This window comes from Ctenocephalides felis, unplaced genomic scaffold, assembly GCF_003426905.1.
Source record: "Ctenocephalides felis isolate EL2017-DRISC unplaced genomic scaffold, ASM342690v1 CF-g0.4_SCAFFOLD_03573, whole genome shotgun sequence".
Taxonomy (NCBI): Eukaryota; Metazoa; Arthropoda; class Insecta; order Siphonaptera; family Pulicidae; genus Ctenocephalides; species Ctenocephalides felis.
This window is the reverse complement of record NW_020539727.1, coordinates 13,902,476-13,929,438: the sequence shown is the minus strand read 5'-3', so window position 1 is coordinate 13,929,438 and position 26,963 is coordinate 13,902,476. Positions and strand designations below refer to the sequence as shown.

Here is a 26,963-nt window from a genome sequence, read left to right as displayed (position 1 = left end):
TAATGTGGTCAGTGAGCATAGTTTTAAATTGTCGTGGATTTTTTAAAACATTTTTTCTGTTGTTGTCATCGCTTCATAAAATTCTGGCTCTGGCGTTCTCCTATATAAACTAAATTGCAATCCAGACAGTTGATTTGATAGAGTAAGTTGTTCGATTCAGACTTTTTCAGAATTATAATATATATAGATATATATATATATATATATATAAATAAATAAAAAAAAATCTGTCCTCATTTTCTATGCACATTTCTGAATCCTTGCTCATAGTTCTCAGACAGAGATTTCTCAGACCACTAACTTATTCTTCGAAAATGTATTTTACCTTTGTATTTGTTGTTGATAAATATGGTCGCATACATCAAAATATTTCAACACAACTCCTTCTATGAAATCATTGAAAACAAACTGTTTTGTCGTGTACGTGAAGTCCATAAACCATATATGATTTTGTTTCATAACAAAGGAAAACGTGATGAATGCTCCTTAATAGACCATGAATAGAACCCGAAGGCAGGATTATAGATATTTAGATTTTAGATACACAAATGCAATTTTTCATACAATGGTGAAATGTTTTAAGTAGTCTGGAAGATATCAGTTCCCATATGATAAAAATTATATTTAAGTCGGGAAGATCTAGGTCAATGTCGATTTTTACCCAGGATTTGGATCATCAAAAATACATAAGAATTGGTTGTATTTTTTATATATAACTAGCAAACCCGACGAACTCCGTTTCGCCACCAGATGTTTCGTGAGAAAGATGAAGAAATTTTTTGTTTGTTTTATATTTGAAAAGGAAAAATTTGATTTCATTGCACAACAGTAATGAATTTATTTCGATTACAAAAATGAAGTGTTTTTTAGTTGAACTTCTTTAAGTAAATGAAAGTGAATCCGCAAATATCCGTTTCATTAAGTGCTATTTGGTAAACCACATTTTTTGTTTTTGGTCTGAAGTAACACAAACAAAGCGGATGGTTTTCCAACTCGTGAACAGGCAACGTATAACTACCCGTGTGAAAAACGATGATTTCTGAATATTCTATTGAAATTTATCCCGCAAACACTAAGCGATTGTCCTTTCGACTTGTTAATTGTCATGCGAACGCAAGGCGACTGGAAATTGCAATCGTTTGAAGTCAAACGGAAGACCAGTCGGAATCATTGGTATGTCACCAAATCGCCAGCAATTTTTGATTGAATGGTGAAATTCAGTGCGTGTACATCATTATTCTTTGCGGCAAAAATTGCTCGTTGACTTAGCCAAGCATAATTCTGATAATTCTCACTAATGTCATTACTCGAATTTTTAATTACGGTGCATGAAGTTTCAGCAATTTGCATTAGGGCACGATGCCATGCACCACTAATTTTCTTAGCTATAAACCTTGCGGAGCCCGAGACCTTTCCAAAGAATGCAAAATTGTAGAAATCGATTCGTGTTTCTGGGGTTGTATCGTCAGAAGGAAAACCAGACTTATTTTTATATATATGTAGATATACATTATATCCAATCTTATATATCCAATACAATTCAAATATCTCTGTCTAGTGTATGCTTATTGGTGACCCTTACTAAAATTTCCCTTCAATTGCTCTGCATCATTGATGGCCTAGAATTATTCTGTTGGATCCTCTTAATGGCATTTTAGCACGCAATATAGTACATAATATAATACAATGATTGAATGAATGAAATAACATGACACAATGAAAGATTGTTTGAGTCGACTTTTGTAAGTTAGTTGGCCCTGATGTCAGATTAGCAAAACGAGAAGATTTGATTTATATCGCCGCAGTCAAATTAAGATGAGATAGTAGAATTTCATAGAGATCAAGTAATATTAATACAAATTGTAAGAATAATAAATTTATTTTGTAATTGATAAGGACCTACAATTGGTTATGGTAAGAACTAGATCAAGTTCCAACTAGTGTCGCATTCGATATCTAACTTCAGACAGCCTGATATCAAGCAGTAGTTTTTACTTAAGATTTGGATCTAAAAATGATCAAATGAAATTAGTCATCAAGACTTTGCTGCAAAAATTACTAAGTCACACATACTAAAATTAACACAAATAGAAAAAAACAACTGGTTTGGGTTGCCCTCAAATGACCATAGGTTAAATTAACGAAACTATTAATGAAAGTCTTAAATCAATTATAAAAAAGTAGTAAATAATTTTTTTTATATTATATTGTATTACGACAATAAAATTGAATATACTAGTAAGGCCAATTCTTATTTTTGGTAAAATAAATTTTTATTCAATGTATGTATATTTGTGCTTTATTTAACTTTTTTCGGTTGTAACAATTGCATGAAATAATTCACTTCATCAATATGAAAACAACATATTAATTTAGGTGTTTTACAAGTATATCGACTTTTGTAGGACCTTATAATGTTAGAAACAATTGCAGATTATTCAATTTTGTTACATTCCTGAAACATCTTAGTTACAATTTTATAAATTATTTAACTAGAAATTAGTACTTAGGACATTCACAATCCTCCAAAATTAAAGAGTTTATTTAATCAAATCACTTTTCATTAATTTTTTTTAATTGATTTTGTTCAGATTTATATACATATTTATTAAAAATTTCAAGCAAAATTTAATACTTTTATCATAAGAATTTTGGTCAATATTAGATAATTGTATTTTATCTTTTGTTTTTAGTAAACCAGCAAATAATTATTACATTTTTATTTGAAAATATATCATCAGTATACGAAAAATTTTCAAAATAAAAAAAGGCAAAATTGGATGAGTTAACCTTTTAAATAGAGATCAGAACTGTTCATTTGTGATTGCTTTTCGAAAATTTGAAAAAAAAATATATAAAAATAAGTCTTTGTACAGATTTTTCTCCAGTAAAAAATTTGCTTAAGCACTTCAAAATAATAATCAACTAAGTTGATACAAACGTTTTTTGAAATTACTGAATTTTTTACACAAAATGAAATGAACCAGTTCCAAAAATGCAAAACCAAGCCATTTTATTTACATACCAGAATTATTTAATAATAGACCTTAATCTTTATTTTTTGGAAATAGATTTGTTTTTAAATTTTAATAAAAATCAATAAATATAGAGAAAATTGTTGTCGAATAGCAAAATAATATAAGAATCTCATACAGAAGCTAATAAAGTAAATCTTATGAGAAAATAATGAAAAAAAAAATCTAATAAATAATGGGAAAAAAGCATTTTTGAAGATTAAAATACGTTTGGATCTACATTGCAAATAGAAAAAAAAGTACAAAGACATCATTTTAAAGGCTCCTTAAATATCTAACAATATAGTTGGTGAATTCAAAAAATCCTTCAAAAATCGATCACATGATCAATTGCATCCACCTTGCGCCATTCTTGTTGCATCAAAGTAGCAATTTATGTTTAGAAATGTTTAAAATTTATTGACTATTATATTTTTCCTCTGAACCGTGATAAAAGTCACCCTACAAAAATATTGATATCATTCGATACACATTTAACAATAAGATTTTCCGTCACTTAGTCGTATATGCGCAATTTCCGAACATAAAACTAGTATCATGTACTCTATGATGCAATGTTTTTTATTGTCTCCATATAAATATATCGGGTTACCTAGCTCGTATCTTGAATCATTACACACTAGCACGAAATCTAATGGAAATTATAATGTGGGAGTTGTAATGATTATGACAATATAATAAATTATTAACTCCCAACATAAAAAATATATCAAATTTATTGACTATAAAAATATTTCGATATCAAAAATATACATGACATGTCCAATTGTTTTTACAAATTAAAACAAGCCTGCTTGATATCGCCACAATAATACATCTACATAGAAAATATATGAAGTTTACTCATACATTTATTTACACGTGTGTTTTTCTACTAAAGCTCTAATGTCGACGATGGTTAGCCAAGGTCGAAGAGGGAATCATTATTTTCTTTACAAGATGATTATATTTATATGTGATATAATGGATAGATGGTTGGCTGGATGGGACACACCTTTTGTTGATCATCATTTGTAATTTAGACACTTTGCCGACAAATTTGTGGAAGAAATGTAAAGAAATTAAGGTGATCAGTCAGTCAATTAGGAATGCTTACCTTTAGAAAAATTAATTAATTATGGCTATATATATAGATTAGGGTGGATTTTTGTTTGCTCCCAGGGGTTCAAATGCTTCCAAATTGATAAAAGAAAATTATCTAAAAGTTTTAGCTCTTAATATTAACTTTGAGACAGTCCGCAGTCCAACCAAAGTTTCTTGGTTTTTCTTCCTAAGTAATTACTTATTTGATAAAACATATAAAATTTTTGTTGTAAATTTTTTATTCACGATCAAAATCAGTAAATACAATGTTATTCTAAAAATTTTGATTTACTTGTCGCTAAGTTATAAAATTGCAAAAAACAAATGGCATTTTACCCATAAGAAACTTTTGTTTGGAGTGCGGACTATCTTAAAGTTAATATTAAGACTTAAAATTTTGAGAGATTTTTTTTTATTATTTTGGAAGCATCTGAGCCCTTGGAAGCAAAAAAATACAAAAATATCCATATGAAGGACCACCCAAATATATATAGTGCGTTGCCACTGAACTGCTCCCAAACGGCTATTCGAATTTTGATAAATCTTTTTAAAGTTTGTCAAAGAAACTGTAATAGTGGTATTGAACTAAAACTATGTAGTAACCATGGAGATAATAGTGAAAACTTGTAGTGCATGGCATCGTGCCTCAAGACAAATTGCTGAAATTTTCCGTACCAAAAATTAAAATTTTAAAAAAGATTCAATTTTTTTCATGAAAAAAATCGATTTTGAGTTTTTTTAAATTTTTGAAAACTAGTGGGGCGCATGGCATCGTGCCTTAAGGCAAATTGCTGGAACTTCCCGTACCAATTTTTTTTTAAAAAAGATTAACATTTTTGAAAAAAATTACTTTGAAAAATTAGATTTTTGAGAAACTATAAATTTAAAAAAAAATATTTTTTTGGAAAAAAGACTTTTTGAAAAAATATGTTTTCATTATTTTGAAATAATTTGGAAGTTCTGATTTTTTTTTAAAGCAATAGTACTGCTTTAACTGCATAGAGATGAAATATGGAAGCGCGTAAGCGCCGCATCGGCGTCTAATGGATAAACATTGATACGGAACCCATAGGAATGTAAACAAAATCTATACTTATTGTTAAAATTTCAATGAAACATCTGATAATTTGATGTGCATATGTCTAATGATCATTTTTGACCGCCAAATGGCTTTTTTGTCACTTTTTTTACTAGATCTCCGAAACCGCTAGACCTGCCTTCATGAAAATTTGATCAGTTCTTCATCTTGTCAATACAAATAAAATGTTTTTTGAATCACCTAATCGGACACTCAGTTCTCTCAAAAATTGGCCACTTTTGGCACTTGTCTCCGAAACGGCTCGACCTGTCTTTGCCAATAACTAATCAGCATGTCTCCTTATCAATAGGAATCGAATGTTTTTGGAATTATACAAATCGGTTGACCCTTGTTCCTGAAATCGTCGACGAAAATTTGTATCCGCACACACACACGCACACACATACACACACGTACATACACACACACATACATCAATTTTTGTAAAGATATATAAAATTTTTTATTTTCCATTTTTTAGCGATTACTATAACTTACCCTACGGCAAGTAAAAATATTATTGTTGATAGTTGAGATGAGAACTCTCTAAATTGTACGTTAAATGCGCGTTATAGGAGGGTCGAATGTGTATCCATATTATATAACAGCTAGAATGCGTCATTGATTTATTACAGAGTGAACACATAATATATATAACGTGACACATGGTTAATAAATCAGGAAATGGTAATCTAATTAGAAAGGCTGAACATATTAATCAAAGTGATAATAATCTTTTATCCACTGACACGAAACGAATTAAAAACCTAAATGTTGAACATTGGGGTAGATTTAGCTATCTAGATCAATAGTAAAATAGAATTTCATTTTATAATGTGAAAGACAGTCTCAGGGGAGAAATTGCGTTGAAAAGTTTTTCAAAAATTGTCGAATAAAAATAAATAATTCGCTCTCGATTAAATCATTTCCATACGGGTCGATTGTGATTAGTCGTTATGTATGTGAATAGTGATCTGTCGTTGTATGCGTACCAGATATCAACAAGGAAATCGGCATAGATAAATACACATTTTAAAGTTACATCGTGGTACAAATCATGATTTAATGAAAAATGCCTGAATCTAGAATATTTTCTCCCGTTTGTAATAATAAAACATTTCTGCCGTGTACTAAACGTAAGTTTATTAATTAGAAATTATTTCTATATTATTCGTAGTTTCTATAAATCTTTCAAGTTATTAAATAGAAAATATTTTATAGGCAAGACATATATTACAGCTGTTCAAAGAATGAGATATCGCCAGCTAAAAAGTAAAAAAAATACAAGCAGTCAATGAATGTATGTTAATTTTAATTACATGAAGTTCTTCAAACACAATTATTACATGATGACTGAAGTTGCGAAAACAATATTTGTTTTGCCGTTGTTTAATATAATCCACACTGTGTGAACGAATATTATAGAATTTATTAATCAGCAATTACTTCATTTGGTCTTAATGAAGATACTAAACCCTAAATTAAAATCCTACGGAAACTGGTTCAAATATAAAAATTGTTAATTTTTGAAATTTGATTTTAGAAAATACTCCGAGTTAACGTGTTCGTTCGTTTTCAACTATGTGTAATAAATCCACTCGGAATACTTTTATTCGCTCATAAATTAATTTATTTATTATTGATCAAGTCGATTATATACACATATCGGGAAGTTCATGTAACTTGCCTCAAGGCAAAATATCAATACCAACTAGTTTCCTAATTGAAACATATCCAATAAATTTTCTGAGGGAGGTGTTGTCCATGATGCATGTTGTATTATATATTATTTTAATGGTCGAGAAATAGCCTGTTTATTTATACGGCTGTAAAATACATCAATAGTGTTTTATGTAACAGTTTCGCAGTTTCCGACACGTCAAAATGCAAATATAGTTATTTTTAGACAATGACGATCGAAACGAACACTAAAATATCAATTTATATATATATATATATATATATATATATATATATATATATATTTGCATATATTGAGCACAAACCAAAGCCAAGAAACGACATACATTATTGGCTTTTAAATCAAATAAATATATTTGTATGGAGGAGGATGAAACGGTATAAAGATCCGTATGCAAATTTTAAATGTAAATAAATAATGTTGTAATCATCATGTGTTTAAATATACACACACATACTAAAGATATGAGTGTTGTCCATTTTAAGAAAACAACAGAAGTTTTTGAAGTACTATTGAAAATTCCCATACATTTCATCAATATAATATGAATGTTAGAAGTTTGTATAGCCATTAATTGTTTACTAAAGACCTCATTAATTTTTTTTCTGATACAAAATTTCGATTCTATATATTATATATACACACCTAACGTAATAATGATTATGTTATATATACACACATAACGTAATAATGATTTATTTATCGGTCCTAGAACTCATCCCTGAGGCACTCCAGCTTCTATGTTGCGGAAAGAAAATCTTTAATACCGATTTTTGTTCAAATTTGTTAAATGTGTCGATTGGATTTGATAAATTTATAACAATCTGGTATTTAAAAAAATTGTGCTAAACCAACTAAAAAGAGTGCCCTCATAGAAAGTATCTGAGTTATTTGACAAAAAGTAAAAAATATCCCGAATTTTCTATTTATTGCTAGAGAATGAAAAATTGAATTCAAAGTAGTTTTATCCAAAAAGTATCCAACTAAAAAAGGGTGCTTTCATATAAAATTTGTGAGTTATTTGACAAAAACCTAAAATATGTCCCGAATTTTCTATTTATTGCTAAAAAATAAAATATCAAATTCAAAGTCGTTTTATTAAAAATATTTCTATCGGACCAGGTGCAACTGTTGGCATGGAATTGTCAATGTCAATGTCAATGTCAATTGCTTAAATATGTCGTAAATTATCTGAAATTGTTCTATGTTATTTAAAAATAATGACCAAAAAGAAATGTAAAAATATTTTACAATCTTCAAAATTTGAATTTGAACCATTACTACGTCCCTGAATAAAATAATGACTATCAAAATACAGTAATTTATAATTAAATTAATTTTTTGCTAATTGTATTGAACATTTGCCAGGGCTATGTTAATTATTATTTGCCATTTGCAATATTTCATACAGTCATTATAATCGTATGCGAAAAAAAATAAAGTTTCAAGGTTTTTAAACGTAGGTGCATGGCTCTAGCACCGATATGCTAATTAGTGGATTCATTTACAAAATACATATAGAAATAGACAGAGAGCTAGTGGTAATAATAATTGACATATCAGAATAATACACCGAATTTTGTTATTTACTATATACTGTATGTGAGGTGTGAAGTTTATTAATTATACTGCTTGATATCAAGCTGACCGAAGTTGGGATAGAACTCGAAAACCAGAGTCTTTAATCCAACAAACACATAAAAATTAGACAATATTTGATATATTCTTAAGTATATCAAATATTTTTAAGATTTTTTTATAAAATCTTATAAAGATGAGTTTATTCATCTTGTGGATGTAATTATATAAAAAGTTCTCAGCAACTTTGTTGCTTTTGATAAATTTATCAGCCCATATCTTCATTATTGAAGTCGTCGGAGCGTTAAACATGAAAATCACATAACATCATGTGTATTATGCTAAATATACAATGTATATAATATTAATCTCATATTTATACTCAGAGATTGAAAACAGTACAGGAATTAATAAAAGTGGATGGAAAATTCATGCAATTTTGGTTAAGGCTAAGTGCCACTTACCAGTAGTCACTCTTATTTTTCTGCTTATCATTATTTTATTTTCCGTTTCAACATGCATTAAGAAAACTTCTCTGATAGTTGTAGAATAATTTATCAATTTTTTCATCACTTTTCAATTCATTTGGTCTAAGAATCGTATTTGGCGATTTGCATTTTGGAAGTAAATACTTTTGAACACTATAAAAATAGAAATAAAAATAGAATCCTTACTTAAATTAAAAACTTGAACTGAAAATGTTGTAAAGCTCATCTCTTTTCATTATATATACATATAATAAAATACATATTTATACCATAATTACTTCTCCGGTACTGATTGAGGTAATTAATATAAATTAAAAGTGCATTGCCGTTATATGATCTCAGATTTTTCTTAGTATAGTTTTTCTTTTATATAAATAACTCACAAACCATATATGGGACACTCTTTTTTTGTTAGCACAGCAGAAACTAGATAAAATTTACTACAATTTCTTGCCAAATGTTGCACATGGTCCTATAGAATATTTTGAATAAAACGACTTTGAATTTGATATTTTATTATTTAGCAATAAATAGAAAAGTCGGGACATTTATATTACTTTTTGTCAAATAACTCACAAATTTCATAAGAAAGCACAATCACATTCAGTTATTTTTTATTCTAATTTTTTCCGCTAAACGTTTTCCGGGTCAGCTAGTATAATTATAAATACAGAACACTATTATACTTATATTTTAAAAAATGAAATTTATTAAAAAGTTATAAACATGTACTAAATTTTGTACCAAAATCAAAAAATGTTTATAGTTCTGGTTTATAGTTCGTTGCGAAGGGAAAAGTTACCGAATTTGTAAATTAAAATATGAATTAAAATATGTTTTTATTTTTTATTTATTCATTCTTAGTTTACTTGCTTTAGTTAAAAACCATTCAACTAAAAAAACCTGTTAGTGTAATCTTGAGTAGTAGTAATATCATTTTATGCATTTGCAGTAATATTTATTTATATTAAACTATTTATTAGATACTTCCTATTATTTATCTTATTTGTTATTTTATCTTTACAATTTTTCTACCAGCGCCCACTCTAACTAATATGTTATGACTGTTGTTCATGAGTTTCTGTATTTGTTTAGTCCCGCTTGAAATCGTTAACAATTGTTTTTTGTTTGTTTAAGTCGTCTTGTTTATTGATAAAACACTATACATTTCAAAATATATTCGCACATCTGTAAAAAAACATATGTAGTTATCTGCAAATATATGAGAAAATTTAATTATGTATATATACATATATATATATATATATATATATATATATATATATATACAGTCATTTTCTAGCTTGTAAACATCTTTAGATTTATCATTTCAAATAAAAACTTTTAACCCTTCTGCTTGATATCAAGCTGTCGGAGACAGAAATACAATCTACAATTTATGGTTGCAAGACCAAAGCCTTTGCTACGAAGCCATGAACAAGCTTTAGTGAGAAATTAATAAAAAAAATCTATTTTTTGGGACAACCTTGTATTAATAAACTTTAGTGAGAAATTAATAAAAAAAAATATGTTTTGGGACAATTTTGTATGAATGAACTCTAATGAGAAATTGATACAAAGAAAACTATTTTTTGGGGACAACTTTCATTAGTATCCAAACCATTGGTCTAGGCTCATAAGGTCTAGGCTCAGAATAAATTTTTGTGTCAGCAATGAACACTGAGGTCTGGGTATACAAAATGGGTATACCAACAGAAGTCCGGTGTCAGGTAGTAAATGCGTTAACTACGATGAATCAAGGACTAGACTAGACTTATAAGTAGTCATGAAAGACCAGTGATTATGGTGCTGCATCAAAATCTATATTTTTTAAATCCCCAAAAAATGCTTATTCTCTGCCTTCATCTCAAACGTCGTGGGTCTAGAAAAGTTTAGAAAATAGTTATGTATATAAAAATATAAAATCCATTAGATGAAAATATAAACGATTTATTGATTATAAAATTAAATGAAATGAAAATGACAAGTTATTTTTGTTTTTCCTATATGTCTAGCCTGCTTGATTCCCCACACCATAATTTGGAAATTGTTGGAACTTGCTCAGAAGCATTTATATCAGTATTTTTCAAAGGTACTTTAGATTAGGTCTTACTTTTATCATTTTTAAAATTGATAAGTCCGTAAATGAAAATTTTAACACATATACCTATGAATGAGAAGTTTCAGGAACAAATTACTATAAAATTTAAGTGATGATAATTTGATCTTTTTGTTGAACTTCTCATCGATGATAAGAATTGTATCTAAATATTTTATGGAAATAGCTGAATTAGTGTCTGGTCCATTTTTACTAGCCCTAAGGCCTTGGGTTGTTAAACAATGGTTTCAAAAATTTTTGCTAAGACATCTTTAACCTCTCTTATAACTTACTTATTGTCAAAAACGACGATAACTTATTAATTATACAACCTATAATAAATTAAATGGTTTGGTCATAGACTTCTATTCATGGTCAACGTTGGAAAAAACTGATCCATATTCCTTTTGCCCCTAGAACAGTTTTTTTGTTATTGTTAAAAATCTTTAAGATTAAATTGTTAGTTTAGTTCTAGACTTCTATTCCTGGCCAAAGTCGGAAAAAACTGATCTATATCCTTTTTACCACTGCATTTCTACCAATTTTTAGTTATTATTAAAATTTGCCATGGATCTTTAAGGTCAAATGGTTAGTTGGAATAAAAACTGATATATGTCTATTTTGCCTCTACATTTCTATCAGTTTTTAGTTATCTATTGTCAAAAATTACCGTAAATCTTAAAGATTGAATGGTTAGTTTAGTTCTAGAATTTTATTCCAGGTCAACGTTGAAAAAAACTGATCCACATTCTTTTATGCTAAATCAGTTTTTACTAAAAATGATAAATTTTCAAGATCAAATAGTTAGTTTAGTTCTAGAATTCTATTCCTGGTCAGTAACATAACAACTAATAATACTGCTGGTTATCTAATGTTTTTTTTCGGATGCAATATATTGAACTGATGCAATTGCCTCTTCTCTCGGCTGCACCAGGAAGAATTAATTTATTATAAGTTGCATGAAACATTATTAGGCGGAACGGTAGTTCTGTTTGAAAAGACAGGGCTGGAATTTAAACAATAATAATATAATTATATATCCCTTTCCACTCAGGAATTCCTAACTTAATATGTATTTTGTTGCCGGAGCGGCGGCATCCGAGTGGAAATGGTTAAATTATGTTTACCGTATGCTTATTTAAAATTTGATTTGGTACAACCTGCGTTTTGAAATCTACTGGACTGATAGTAAAAATCTATTATATTTTAATTCCCAAAAGAGAAGTTTGCTTTCGACCAAAAATCTGTTTGCAAAAATGTTTTCTCGGTGTTTCATGTCATTCTGAATCGAATGAGACCAAATTTGGAAGAAGTAAAAGTGTGGGTGTGTATGTAAACAGATTTTTGACCTTTCGTCGACGTTTTCTTAAAAACTGCTGGGAAAAATTGTGGTAAAAAATTTGAAATAACAAAAAAAAATTTTTACTTTTATTTACAAGAATTATTTATTTATTGAAGTAAAACTTTTTTAGGCGCGACTAGGGTGTAAAATCCGTACAAATGCAACGGAAATAGCGTAACGCCCGAGCTGTATGTCATTCGCTCTCGATGATATCATTTCTGTACGAGTCGATTGTGATTAGTCGTCGCATATTTGAATAGAGATCTGTCGTTGTATGCGTACCGGCATCAACGTTGTATGCGTACCGATGTCAACAAGGAAATCGGCATAGATAAATAAACATTTCAAAGTTTTTTTTTTTATTTTTTAAATTTTTATTTGGCCTCGCTTACTCTGAGCATTTAGCCACCTACAACATTTTTATTTAATTTCATTCTATACCAATTTTTATATCATATTCAATCTATATATATATCCTATTCTATATTTTTCTTTTTCTTAATTTCTTCAGTTTTTGCTGTTTTCTATCAAATTTATAATTCTATTCAAATTTTATCTGCATTCCATTTTTTCTTCTTCATTCTTCTTGTTAATCTCAGCATATTCTGATATTTTTTTCTTCTCACTTCTAATACATTTCAGCTTTTCGAATTCTGTAATTCCTATTTTTCTTAATTTTTATTCAATTTCTACTTAACAAATACAATTTTCATTTAATTTCAAATTAACTACTCATTTTTTTCATAAATTCTAAGTCAATGGCAGGATTCGATCTAAAGATCCCTTATATCGTAGTACAAATCTGATTTAATGAAAAATGCCCGAATCAGAAAAACATTTTATCCTGTTCCTTGAAAATAATAAAACAAATTAAACATTTGTTCCGTGAACTAAACGTAAGTTTATTGATTAGAAATTATTTCTATATTATTCGTAGTTTCTATGAATCTTTGAAGTTATTAAAATGGAAAATATTTTTTAGGCAAGACAGATATTACAGTTGTCCAAAGAATGAGATTATATCGCCAGCGAAAAAGTAAAAAAATACAAGCAGTCAATTAATGTATGTTAATTTTAATTACATGAAGTTCTTCAAACACAATTACATGATGAGTGAAGTTGCGAAAACAATATTTGTTTATGCGTTGTTTAACACAATACACTATGTTAAGGAATATTATATTTATTAATCAGCAATTACTTCAATTCTCTAATGAAGGTTCATTTCTAAATGCTAATTGCAGTGACAAACCGATCATGTTTAATTACATTATTGTTTTTAAATAATATACATATTTTTGATGCTATTATAAATATATAATTTATAATTTATCATTATATAAATTTGTATAATGGTTGACACTGATAAATCTGTGTTTCACGAGTGTTACCATATTACTAATGAACATTATTCAAAATTGTTATATGATGTATTTATTTTTACTTAAATGCCATCTTGTACGGTGGCAAATAAGTTTTACTTAACCTTACGCTCAATCTGTTTTTTTTTACTTGTTTTATCTGTCTGTCTCTCTATTTATTTATTACAAAATTTGTCTCTGGTTTTGTTCGCAGTGGCAATATAAACGTCTGCAGTTGCAACATCTGCGTTTGCAATAATTAACATAACAATTACAGATTAGTTGCAAGTTGCAATAATAAGCTGGAAGAGAATATTAATTTTGTGAAAGCCAGAAGTCGGAATCGATCATTCTTTGTTCCTGGATTGTTTTTTGTAGGGATTGGTAATAATTACAGAAAACAGATGTAAGGAAAATATAGACGAGAAAATTTATTGGATTGGACTTATTTATTGATACCCAAATGATAAATTTTAGGCTTCTTCTCAGGAAAACTTGTTCTGGCAATTATTAAACAATTTTAGTAGATGACAATGAAAACAAAGGATGTCAATTAGGCATGACGTCTTTCCGATCCATGGTTTTTTGAAAAAGTTCCTTAAAATGATGAAATGCTCTGCAATTTGACGTGTTAAATCTGATCAACCAAATCTGTTCAATCAAATCTTGTATAGTTAAAATGTTTACAATAAATTGTGTAACTCTATTTTACAAAAATAGTATATATGGTTACTGATAAGAATTTAGGGACCGATTCTGCCTCACTCAATAATGATTCTATAAAATTATTTTCTTCAAGATATGAGGTTTCTTAGTCATATCACGTATTACGAAATGTTAATTTCAAAGGCAAATACGTGTACAAGAATTGCCTACAAATGATGTGTTTATTTATTTCAACGCTCGGATGATGTTCTTCGAATCTAAAAGACATTGAGAAAAGGAAGTTGAATAAAAAAATATATATAAAGACTTATAAAGTTACTATTATAGGTACCTTATAAGGCCGAACGGATACTGAATTCCTACTAGGATTTATTTGGCTTAGTTCAAATTTATATATATACGAGGTGTGTTCAAAAAGTACCCGGAATTTTTAAGTTTTGCGGGTCTGGAGTGTCTGATTGTCAAAATTTTTTTTTTATTGTGTTGGTATACATGCCCCTAAAGTATGATGAAATTTTTCAGCTATATTCACTGTTTACTTTGTCTGTGGTAGTCGCTAAGGTTCGACGTGTTTTTCTGAGTTCGGCGATTTTTACAATGGAAGAATTGAAAAGTCAAAGAATTTGTATTAAATTTTGCGTAAAAAATGAAATAAAGTGTAACAAAGTGTGTGAAATGTTACAAAAAGCCTATGGTGAGTCTGCTATGAAAAAAACAAGTTTCCAAGATGGCCGCGAAGACGTTGAAGATGACGAACGCTCCGGTCGACCCAGCACGTCAACAAACGATGAAAATGTGAAAGAAGTGGAAAAAATGGTTATGAATGATCGCCGAATCACAATTAGAGAAGTTGCTGATGAAGTTGGCATATCAATTCATTAACAATTCATGGCTGTTGCACCACGATAACGCACCTGCTCACTCGTCGTTGCTTGTTCGTAATTTTTTGGCCAAAAACAATACCGTAGTCATGCCCCAACCTCCATATTCACCAGATATGGCTCCGTGTGACTTTTTCCTATTCCCAAAGTTGAAGAGACCCATGAAAGGACGGCGGTTTTCCTCGATTGAAGAAATAAAGGCCGAATCGCTGAGAGCGCTCAAGGACATATCAAAAAGTGAATATCAAGGGTGCTTCGAAAATTGGAAAAAACGCTGGCATAAGTGTATTATATCTGGGGGGGACTACTTTGAAGGGGACCACATTAATGTAGACGAATAAATAAATATTTTTTTGAAAAAACGAAAATTCCGGGTACTTTTTGAACAGACCTCGTATATATATATATATATATATATATATATATATATATATACTAGGTGACCCGACAGACGCTGTCCTGTACCCACGTCTACAATTCAAAAGTTCCTAATTCTTTAATATCCCATCCTATACTTTTTAATATCCTATTTGATGTCCTGCCTTGTTATTCATTTATGATCTTAGCAAAAGCAGTATAAGAAATTTAGAAAAAAATAATATAGTATCTACACTAAAAGAACAATATCACACTTGATTTTACCACACAACATAATTGCTTCAATAATTCAGTCTATAATTTTCATTATCTCGTACGATATATTAGTTGCTTTTTTGGCAATTATAATTTCTAAAGTACATTTTTCTTACCAATAATTTAATAAACATCATTGTTTATGTTCAAATCTTAAGTGAATCAATTTGTAAAATCTAGTTTATATGTGCACTATTCAATCTAAGATCAACTTGCTAAATATTCGATATCCTTAGCCAAACAAATGAATTTTTAACACACGAAACAAAATTTTAAATCATTTTTTTAATAAGTAGAAATATTTTTTGTATTGTTAAATAATTTAGTAAAGTAAACCAAAATGCGACATGCATTAGTTTAAAAAAATAATGTATATGCAATTTTGAACTTATTACGTTATTTATTAGACTGAATTATATAATTTCATCTGCCAACATATACAGTTGACTGTATCTTATATTATTTTAATTTCTGGCGCATCTCAGCTGATTTGCGGCAATAATAATGTAGACATTACATTTTTATTGTATATTATATTCTAATATTATCTAGGCTCATAATTTCAGCATAATTTCAAGTGAATTTACATTTTTAGCAAATGTTTTAAATGTCAAACAATGATAAGTGGTTTTTTGTAATTTTTGCCATTTCTTTCTACAATATTACTACAGTTTTATCGTTCACTAAATCTTAAAAATTTTCTTTGACAAACTCTAGAAAGAATTATCAAAATCCGAATAACCGTTTAGGAGAAGTATCAAATCATACACCCGTACAGAAAAATTTTATATATAAGATATATATATATATATATATATATATATATATATATATATGTTGTATCTTCAAATTTTAATATTCAAAATTTATTTATTTTGCAAAAATTTCTCTTTCCATTCCATAAATTAATTGCTCTAACCATTCATAAATTAAGTAATGTTTGTGCGCATCGGGAAATATTTGTACAAAGACAAAAAATGGGAGGTGTGGACAACCCTTGATAAAAATAAATTTAAAGTTTTTTTTAAGTAAAATTTATGTTTTATCATTAGGTCAAGAAAATTAGAATTAAAAATTCGTGGTTAAAAATTTAATAGATTAACAAAATGGCTGTTATAAAATAGGTGTATGTGGTAGGACGGTAAAAATTTAGAATTGTATGTAATTTTCAATTCCATATTTAACGTATAAATATATGATATATTATAAAAATATATTTATATATGTTTGTTCAACATCATTTTAAGTTTGTTTCAAAAAAATTAATCGATTTGTATAAAAAAAATGTGTTTCTACTAAAGCAATTGTTATAAAACTAGCATAATTTATTATTTTATACTTGTCCAAACCCTGGACAATTCTTATCAACAATATTAATTTGTTTGAGGGAATACCCTATTTATTTACATCTTTTATCTTTTAAATATAAATGTGAACGATCCCGGATTTTATCATAGTCGTTATAAATTTCTTACAGAAACTGTGTTTATCTGGTCAAGGATACTTTACAAATAATTATGAAAAAGTGAGTTATCTAATTTTTATATTTTTATATTTAAATTTAACTAGCGGTGTGTATGGCATCGTGCCATAAGGCAAATTGCTGGAACTTCCTGTACCGTAACGAAATGTTCGAAGAATACTGAATGTTTTCAAATAGATTATTATAAATATTGTAACATTGTCTAATATTTATAAGAATTATATAAACTGAATTCCAAAGTTGAAATCATTTGTTTAAAGTATATTAGAACTTTAGTCAGAATTAAAATTGCAATCTGAATTATTTTCGATATGCAAAAAAAAAAATTGAAAGAAACATTTTTTTTCCACAATCAATTATTTTGTTTAAACAAGCAGAAAGTTCTTTGAATCATTTAAATCGGACGCTTAGTTCTCTCAAAAACTGCCATTTTTTGCACATTTAGCTTTGTATCTCCGAAACCGCTGGACTTGCCTTTTGCAAAAACTAATCACCACTTCTTCCCGTCATTACATATACACACATACATCGATCGTCTCGTTTATTGTCTCTAATGACACTCTCTACAATTTTAATCTCTATATGTCACTATTTGTCTCTCACAATATATAATCTACTCACACATACATTTGTAACTATCTTGTTATTATAACACATCCATTTTTTCTAACGTATGCCTCAATGTTCAGGAGGTCTTGAAACGTAAAGATGTCGTCAAATTTTTATTTTATTTTTGGGAATTTTAAGAAATTAATATTAATAAGTCAGATATTATTAACTTCCCATAGGGTAAGTTTTTGTAATCGTCCAAAAATCAAAATTGAAAATTTTTACATTTCTCGACGTTTTGAAGGTTTCTGAACATTTTGGCATACCTCAGAAAAAATGGATGTGTGTGTGTATGTATGGATATAATTCTTCGTCCACGTTTTCGGGCGCACGGATCAACCGATTTGAATGGTTCAAAAAACATTCGATTCCTATTGATAGGGAGAAGTGTTGATTAGTTTTTGGTAAAGGCAGGTCCAGCGGTTTCGGAGATACGGAGCAAAGAGTGCAGAAAATACAAATCGAGTTTTTGAGAGAACGGAGTATCGGATTTGAATAATCTAAAAAACATTCAATTTGTAATGATTGGGAGAAGAGGTGATTAGTTTTTGGCAGAGGCAGGTCCCGTCATTTCAAAAATACAGAGCTAAATATGCAAAAAATGGGAGTTTTTGAGTGAACTAAGCGTCCGATTTGAATGATCTAAAAAACTTTCTGCTTGTATTGACAAAACAAATGCTTTTGAGGATAAAAAATTATTACATCTTTTTTTATTTTCCATAAAATATTTTTGTAATTTTGGATTAAAAATTGAAAAAATGACCCAGGCTAAGTACAGTCTAAGGGCCACTCTGGTACAAATGTTTACCCGAGTGCGTTTAGACTGTTTATGTATTGGAGCACTTTTTCAATTTTGTGAAAACTATTAAAAAATATGAAAATGCCGCCAAACTAAGCACAGTATAAGTGAAAATGTTGCATACAATTATTTGCGAATGCGTTTACACTTTACACTTTCTTAATTTTGTGTAAATTAGGCTATTAGACTATTTTTTGATATTGAATTCGAAATGAAATGACGATTGTTAATGTTCTGGACATAAATTGATTTATGATTTACTCAGATATAACAAGATAGCAAAAATAATGGAAGTCACAATATTTGTAATAATATATTTGAAAACGTTTAAAATTTCTCGAACATTTCATTACAGTACGGGAAGTTCCAGAAATTTGCCTCAAGGCACGATGCCATACACCATTAGTTATTTTTATTTTTGAGAATTCGAAGAAATTAACATTCAGTCAGATATTATTTTGACACTTGTTCATACAATAGAACGACCTAAACATCCCAATTATATATTTGATATTGATTTATCAAAATTCATTTTATTTTCAGACTTTCTATTTGGATCCTATTATTTACGTCGTTTATTGAACCAGAAATTTGTTTTGAATATCAAAATTCTGATGATCAATGTATAGAAACTGATAATAAAATCCATTGCGAAAGTTTTCCTAGATGGAATCCTGACAGAACTGACATAATTTATTTACGATGCAAATGGGCAACCAAATCTAATTTAGGAGCTCTGAGCAATTTTATAAATCACCATCATGATTCAATCGACATTGATTTTATCAATAGTATAATAGAAGAAATACCTACTGGTGTGTTTAATCAACCACTAGAAGGACTTATTCGAAATTTGAACCTGGAGGATGTCAAATTGAAGGAAATAAAATCAAATGCATTGCAGGATTTCTATTTGTTAAAAGATTTAAATTTGAACAATAATGATATCCAAAGTATACAACCAGGTTGTTTCAACACAACAACAGGTTTACAATATCTGAGAATTTCGCACAATAAGTTGTCCGGCATACTTAACGAACAAAACTTTACTGGAGTCGGATCTGAACTCGAAGTATTAGATTTAAGTTTTAACAACATCGAAGGAATAGAAGAAAATTGTCTGACACGTTTCAAAAAACTTTGGTCAGTAGATTTATCACACAATTCTTTATCTGGAACATTAACCGAACGAATTTTTGCCGGCGATTTTCTATCAACACTAGATTTGAGTTTTAATCAAATAGGGCACATAAAACTGAGCTACTTTTCAAATTTCACAAAACTGACATCAATAAACTTATCTAACAATCGTTTATTTAAAATTCCATCTTTCGCCTTTAACACCGATTTAGGGTATCTATATTTATCCAACAATTTTTTCAAAGTTATTGACGAAGATACTTTTCCTACAGTCCAGGAAATACAAGTACTCGACTTATCATCCAATGAAATTTCTGATATATCAGCATATTCTGGATTTACAAAATCATCTAAAATAGCAGATTTGAAATTGGCAAATAACAATTTCGTAGACATCAGCAACTTTTTGACGGAACCTCGAATATATGAGATATCTTTGCAAAATAATCCTATCAAAATCATCAGTAACAAGTTTTTTTGCAAAGAGTTAAAGGTTAGTGGAATGGATTTAGTGTCTGTAACAAATATTTCTATGTGCAATACTGGGAAAATATTTGATGCTTCTAAAAACCAAATTTTGGAAATGCCGGTTTGGACTGATATGAGGTCAGTGGAGTTTATTTTTTTGCAGCAGAATGAAATTACTAGTATTCCTGTTGGACAATTCGAAGGTTGTACTTCGTTAATTGGTTTGAATTTGGATAGAAATAAAATAACGACTTTGGAGCCTGGAGTATTCACCAGCATGAAATGTGCAAGTTTTCAGAATGTAGAATATTTGAAAACTTTGAAACACCTACAAATTTCTCATAATTCTTTGTCGGGTACTTTGGACGCACAGAATTTTCACTGGTTTAGGAAAAAGTGTTGCAGAATTAGACTTAAGTGCAAATTATATCGAAGATTTTAACGCCAGTTTTTGAATTAATGACAAGTTTAACTTTTTTAAACATTTCTCACAACCTTTTAACAACATTACCAGTTTTTCCACAAAACACTGAACTATCTACATTAATAGCATCTAATAACAATTTATCAAAAATTAAACCCGATACATTTTTCACGCCAAATTTGAACGAACTTGACTTAAAGTTCAACAATTTTTCAAAATCTTCACAACTCTTAGGTTTAAATTCGATAAACATTGGAAATTTGAATTTGCAAAACAACAGTTTCAAGGACATCAAATTTTCTTTGAAAATCAACGTTGCAAAATTATCCTTGGACAATAACACTATAAGTGGCATTGGTTTTGCAAATTTTTGCAAAAATGCTACTTTAAGTAATTTAAAGTTGCAAGTTATAGAAAATATATCCATGTGTAATACTGGTGATGTATTTGATGCATCATATAATGAACTAAGGGAAATGCCTAAATGGACAAAAATGAAGTCTGTACGAATTGTTAAATTGCAACACAATTCTATTAGCTATATACCAATTGGTCATTTTCAAAATTTCTATAAATTAGTAGTTTTAGATTTATCCTATAACAATATAGACTTTTTGGATACTGGAGTATTTTCTGGATTAACATCCCTTCAATCCCTGAAATTATCTTTCAACTCTTTGAAAACTGTTGACCATTATGGTTTATTTGGATTAGAGAATTTGAAAAGTCTTTATTTAGCAAACAACAAAATTATACGCCTGGAAAGCCAGGAACTTTTTCAAATGTTATCTGCGTTAAAATTCATTGATGTAAATCGAAATTCGTTTGAATGCCGCAAATTAATGGATATACTAAAAACTATCAAAAAACATGGTATCAGTCTGGGTAGAAACTTAGACTATAATGTAACAAATTTAGGTGGTATTTCTTGCAACGAACTTCACAGAAATCCTTTTGATTATTAACTCATTTGATTACTAAAATTATATAAATCAATATTTAAATTTTTGGCAATAATTTTTCATGAATTCATATTATGTAACATAAATCTTGTACAAGATTTGTTTTAAAATATATTATACACATAAAAGCATGATTTTGTTTTATTAACTTCCCCTAGGGTAGTTATAGTAATCGGCCGAAAATCGAAAATGAAAATTTTTGCATTTCTCAACGATTTGAAGGTTTCTGAACATTTTGGCATACCTCAGACAAAATGGATGTGTGTGTGTGTTTTGTATGTCCGCGTTTTCGGGCGCACGGATCAACCGATTTGAATGGTTTAAAAAACATTCGATCCCTATTGATAGAGATGTGCTGATTAGTGTTTGGCAAAGGCAGATCCAGCCGTTACGGAGATACGGAGAAAAGAGTGCAGAAAATACAGATCGAGTTTTTGATAGAACGGAGTATCGGATTTGAATGATTTAAAAAACTTTCTGCTTGTATTGACAAAACAATTGCCTTCGAGGATAAAAACTTATAACATATTTTTTTATTTTCCATAAAATATTTTTGTAATTTTGGATTAATTCAAAAAATTACCCTAAGCACAGTCTAAGCGCCACTTTGGTACAAATGTTTACCTAAGAGCGTTTAGGCTGTTTATATACTGGAGCATTTTTCCAATTTGGTGAAAAAAGCTATTGAAAAATGTAAAAATGACGCCAAGCTAAGCACAGTATAAGTGAAAATGTCGCACAGAATTATTTTCAAATGCGTTTAGACTATGAGCACTTTTTCAATTTTGTGTAAATTAGGCAACTATTTTTTTTTAACTTCCCGTAGGGCAAGTTATAGTAATCGCAAAAAAATCGAAAATGTAAATTTTAATAGATCTTTATGTTTCAAAACCTTCTGAACATTTTGGCATACCTTAGGAAAAATGGATGTATGTGTGTGTGTGTGTGCGTGTGTATATGTATGTTTGGATACAAATTTTCATTGACAATTTCGGGAACACGGATCAACCGATTTGAATAATTAAAAAAACATTCGATTCGTATTGATAGGGAAACGTGCTGATTAGTTTTTGGCAAAGGCAGGTCTAGCCGTTCCGAAGATACGGGGCAAAAAAGTGTCGAAAACGGTAACACAGTTTTAAAGAGAACGGAGCGTCCGATTTGAATAATTCAAAAAACATTTTATTTGTATTGACAAGATAAAGAATCGATAAAATTTTCATGATGGTAGGTGTAGCGGTTTCGGAGATATGGAGGAAAAAGTAAAAAAATGAGCCATTTGGCGGTCAAAAATGATCATTAAACGTATGGACATCAAATTATCAGATATTTTATAGAGATTTTAACAATAAGTATAAATTTTGTTTACATTCCTATGGGACGCGGCGCTTACGCGCTTTGATATTTTGTCTTTATGCAGTTAAAGCAGTACGATTGCTTTGAAAAAAGTTCAGAATTTCCAAAATTCTTCAAAATAAATGATTTAAGATAGAATGATTTAATATGGTTAGAAATTCTATTAAAAGTTTCAAATCATTGATCAACTTTTATTGATTATTATTATTGATTATTTTTAATTACTCGAATTTTGAATTGCGGTACGGGAAGTTCCAGCAATTTGCCTTAAGGCCGAATTCCACTTACAGCTAGTTTGAATTGAATTCGAAATGAAATGACGATTGACGATTAATGTTCTGGAGATAAATTGATTTATGATTTATGATTTGCATTTGATTTGCTCAGATATAACAAGATAGCAAAAATAATGAAAGTTACAGTATTTGCAATAGTATATTTGAAAACGTTTAAAATTTCTCGAATATTTTATTACGGTACGGTAAGTTCCTGCAATTTGCCTTAAGGCACGTTGCCATACACCACTAGTTACTACCAATCATTGCTAATAATACCAAGAGGAATTGTCCTCTTATAAAATAAAACTTTGCTTCTTTTTTGCTAGTTACCTGATATAATACAAGTATGAGTCACTGTTTCTAAGGTTATTTCATATTATATTATAGTTGTTGTCGGGTTCGATGATCTCAACTTCTTCACATGGTGTGAAAGTGTTTTCGAGATACGTCTGAGAGAAATAATTAATACAAACAAATGTATGCTGGAGAAGAGCGAATTGGTTTTGAGATAATTGGAAAAGGTGAAGCAAACATTTAAAATTGGTGGACTCAGATTTTGGTATGGTTTGGTACAATTGGAAATATAACATTGAGAAATTAGATTCTACGCTTATTTTTTTTAACTTCCCAAAGGAGAAGTTTATGTATTGGATATCAAATATAAGCAAAATTGATACTCGAAATATTGGTATTAATATAAATAAGAAGCGATACTAATTTTTCCAAATTTTGTAGAATTTTTAAAATTAAACGACTTGTCGTAGGGCCGTAATATTTTAGTATGATCTACAAGACTATGATATCTACCGTCAAAAAAAAAATCATAAAAATCTTCGATTTAAAAAAAAAAAACTATTACAAGAAAACGGCCCGGCCGATCTTTACCAATAACTAATCAGCACGATTCCCAATCAATACCTATCGAACGGTTTTTGAATTTTCAAAATCGATTCAGAAATGCTCTTCTGAGCATTGTTTTTAATTTTTTGATGAAAATTAATGTTTCTGCTTTAATTTCTTTAAATACTTTGCTAGAACATTTTTAACTTCCTCTAGGTTAAGTTATTGTAATCGTCCAAAAATCCAAACTGAAAATTTTTGCATTTTTTTACGTTTGAGAGGTTTCTGAACATTTTGGCATACCTTAGAAAAATTGATATGTATGTGTATGTGTGGATACAATTTTTCATTGACGATTTGGGGCGTACGGAATAACCGATTTGGATGATTGAAAAAACATTCGATTCCTATTGATAGGGAGATGTGCTGATTAGTTTTTGTCAAAGGAAGGTCCGTTTTGGAGATACGGAGCAAAGAGTGCAGAAAATATAACTCAGATTTTTGAGAGAACGGAGTACTCGATTTGAATGATCTAAAAAACATTCAATTTGTAATGATTGGGAGAATAGGTGATTAGTTTTTGGCAAAGACAGGTTCCGCCATTTCGAAGATACAGAGCTAAATGTGCAAAAAATGGCAGTTTTTGAAGGATCTAAGCGTCCGATTTAAATGATTCAAAGAACTTTCTGCTTGTTGTAACAAAATAATTGATTTTAGAAAAAAAATTGTCCCAAAAATTTTTTTCAGTTTTTTTTTAGAAAAATTTTTTTTTTTGCGAAAATAATTTAGATTTTATTTTTAATTCTGACTTAAGTTCTAATATACCTTAAATAAATATTTTCAATTTTGCATTTCAGTTTATTTATAATAATCTATTTGAAAACATTCGATATTCCTCGAACATTTCGTTACGGTACGGGAAGTTCCAGCAATTTGCCTTAAGGCACGACGCCATAAACCCCATTAGTTAATTTGTTTGGTCAATTTATATTTTTTTATTTTATTATAAAGACTAAATTTTTAACTTACTACCACAAACTTTGTAAAAATTATTACAGTAATTATATCTGTTTTTAATTAATTGGTAATTGGTAGATTAGCAGACTGGTAGACAGGTAGACATGTAAAGAGATAAATTGTTAAACAGATACATACCCAGACAGATTAATAGGTAGACAGATAAATTGGTAAATAGGTAAAGTGGTGGACAGGTAAATTGAAGGATATGTAAAATGGTAGACAGGACATTTGGTAGATAGACAAATTTGTAGACAGGTAAATTGGTAGACGTGTGAAACGGGTTGACAGGTAAATTCGTGGGCAGGAAAATTTGTGGACAGGTAAATTTGTGTATAAGAAAATTAATCGACTGGAAAATTTGTGGACAGAATAATTTGTGGATAGAATAATTTGTGGACAGGAAAATTTGTGTACAGGAAAATTTGTGGACAGGTAAATTTATCGACAAGTTCATTTGCGGACAGGTAAATTTGACGATAAGTTCATTTGACGATAAGTACATTTGTCGACAGGTACATTTGACTAAGTTTTTGTCGTTTTATTTAGAGTAACAAATATGCCATTTTGTTCAGATTTTTAATTTACGGCGAAGCGTGAACGGATACAGCCAGTATATCATAAACTGCAAATCACCACAATCTCTCAACAAATAAAATACTTAAACAAAACATTTAACAAAACAACATATATCATATTAAAATAATAATCATTCTCAATTATCTTCTCTCCTAAATAAGTGTCCATCGACATCGACATCTACGGTTAAACAATGTTCTTGTTCTTCCATTCATGGCGTGACTCATTCGTGAGTCTACAAAATAGAATGCAATGAACTGAAATGAAGAATTAAGAAAAAAATTGAATATCATTACATAACAACACGAGTTACAGAATGTCTTTTTTTGCATGTCATGGTTATAAGTCAACTTTAGCCATTCCCATTACCAGTTCAGAAGAAGGCACGTGGGTCTTGCGAGTTGGTCATTTGATTGGTAGATGGTGATGACAAGTTGATAATGGGTTAGATATCAAGAAATATCATTCCTTATAAAAGTTCTGCTTTATAGTCAGAAATCAAAACTAGTGGGGTGTATGGCATCGTGCCTTAAGGCAAATTGCTGGGACTTCCCGTACCGTAATGAAATATTTGAGAAATTTTAAACGTTTTCAAATATATTATTACAAATACTGCAACTTTCATTATTTTTGCTCAGATATAACAAATCTGAGCGAATCAAATGTAAATTATAAATCAATTTATCTCCAGAACATTAACAATCGTCATTTCATTTCGAATTCAATTTAAACTAGTTGGTATTGATATTTTGCCTTGAGGCAAGTTACATGAACTTCCCGATATGTGTAATTAATCGATTTATTCAATCAAAAATAAATTAATTTATGACTGATTAAAAGTATTCCGAGTGGATTCATTACACATAATTGAAAACGACAGAACAAGGAGTATTTTCTAAAGGCAAATTTTCCAAAATCAACAATTTTTATAACTGAACCAGTTTCCGTACGAGTTTAATTGTTTAGTATGTTTTTTAAGACCATACTAAAATTCAAATCGTGTAATTTGAATTTCAATCAACGTCAAAAAAACTACTCATTTTCTGAAATTTTGATGAATTTT

General features: G+C 29.2%; 1 pseudogene; it reads left to right on the top strand.

Annotated features, from left to right (window-relative positions):
* Positions 1-26,963, top strand: part of LOC113389566 — a 30,064-nt pseudogene that overhangs the window by 2,275 nt on the left and 826 nt on the right.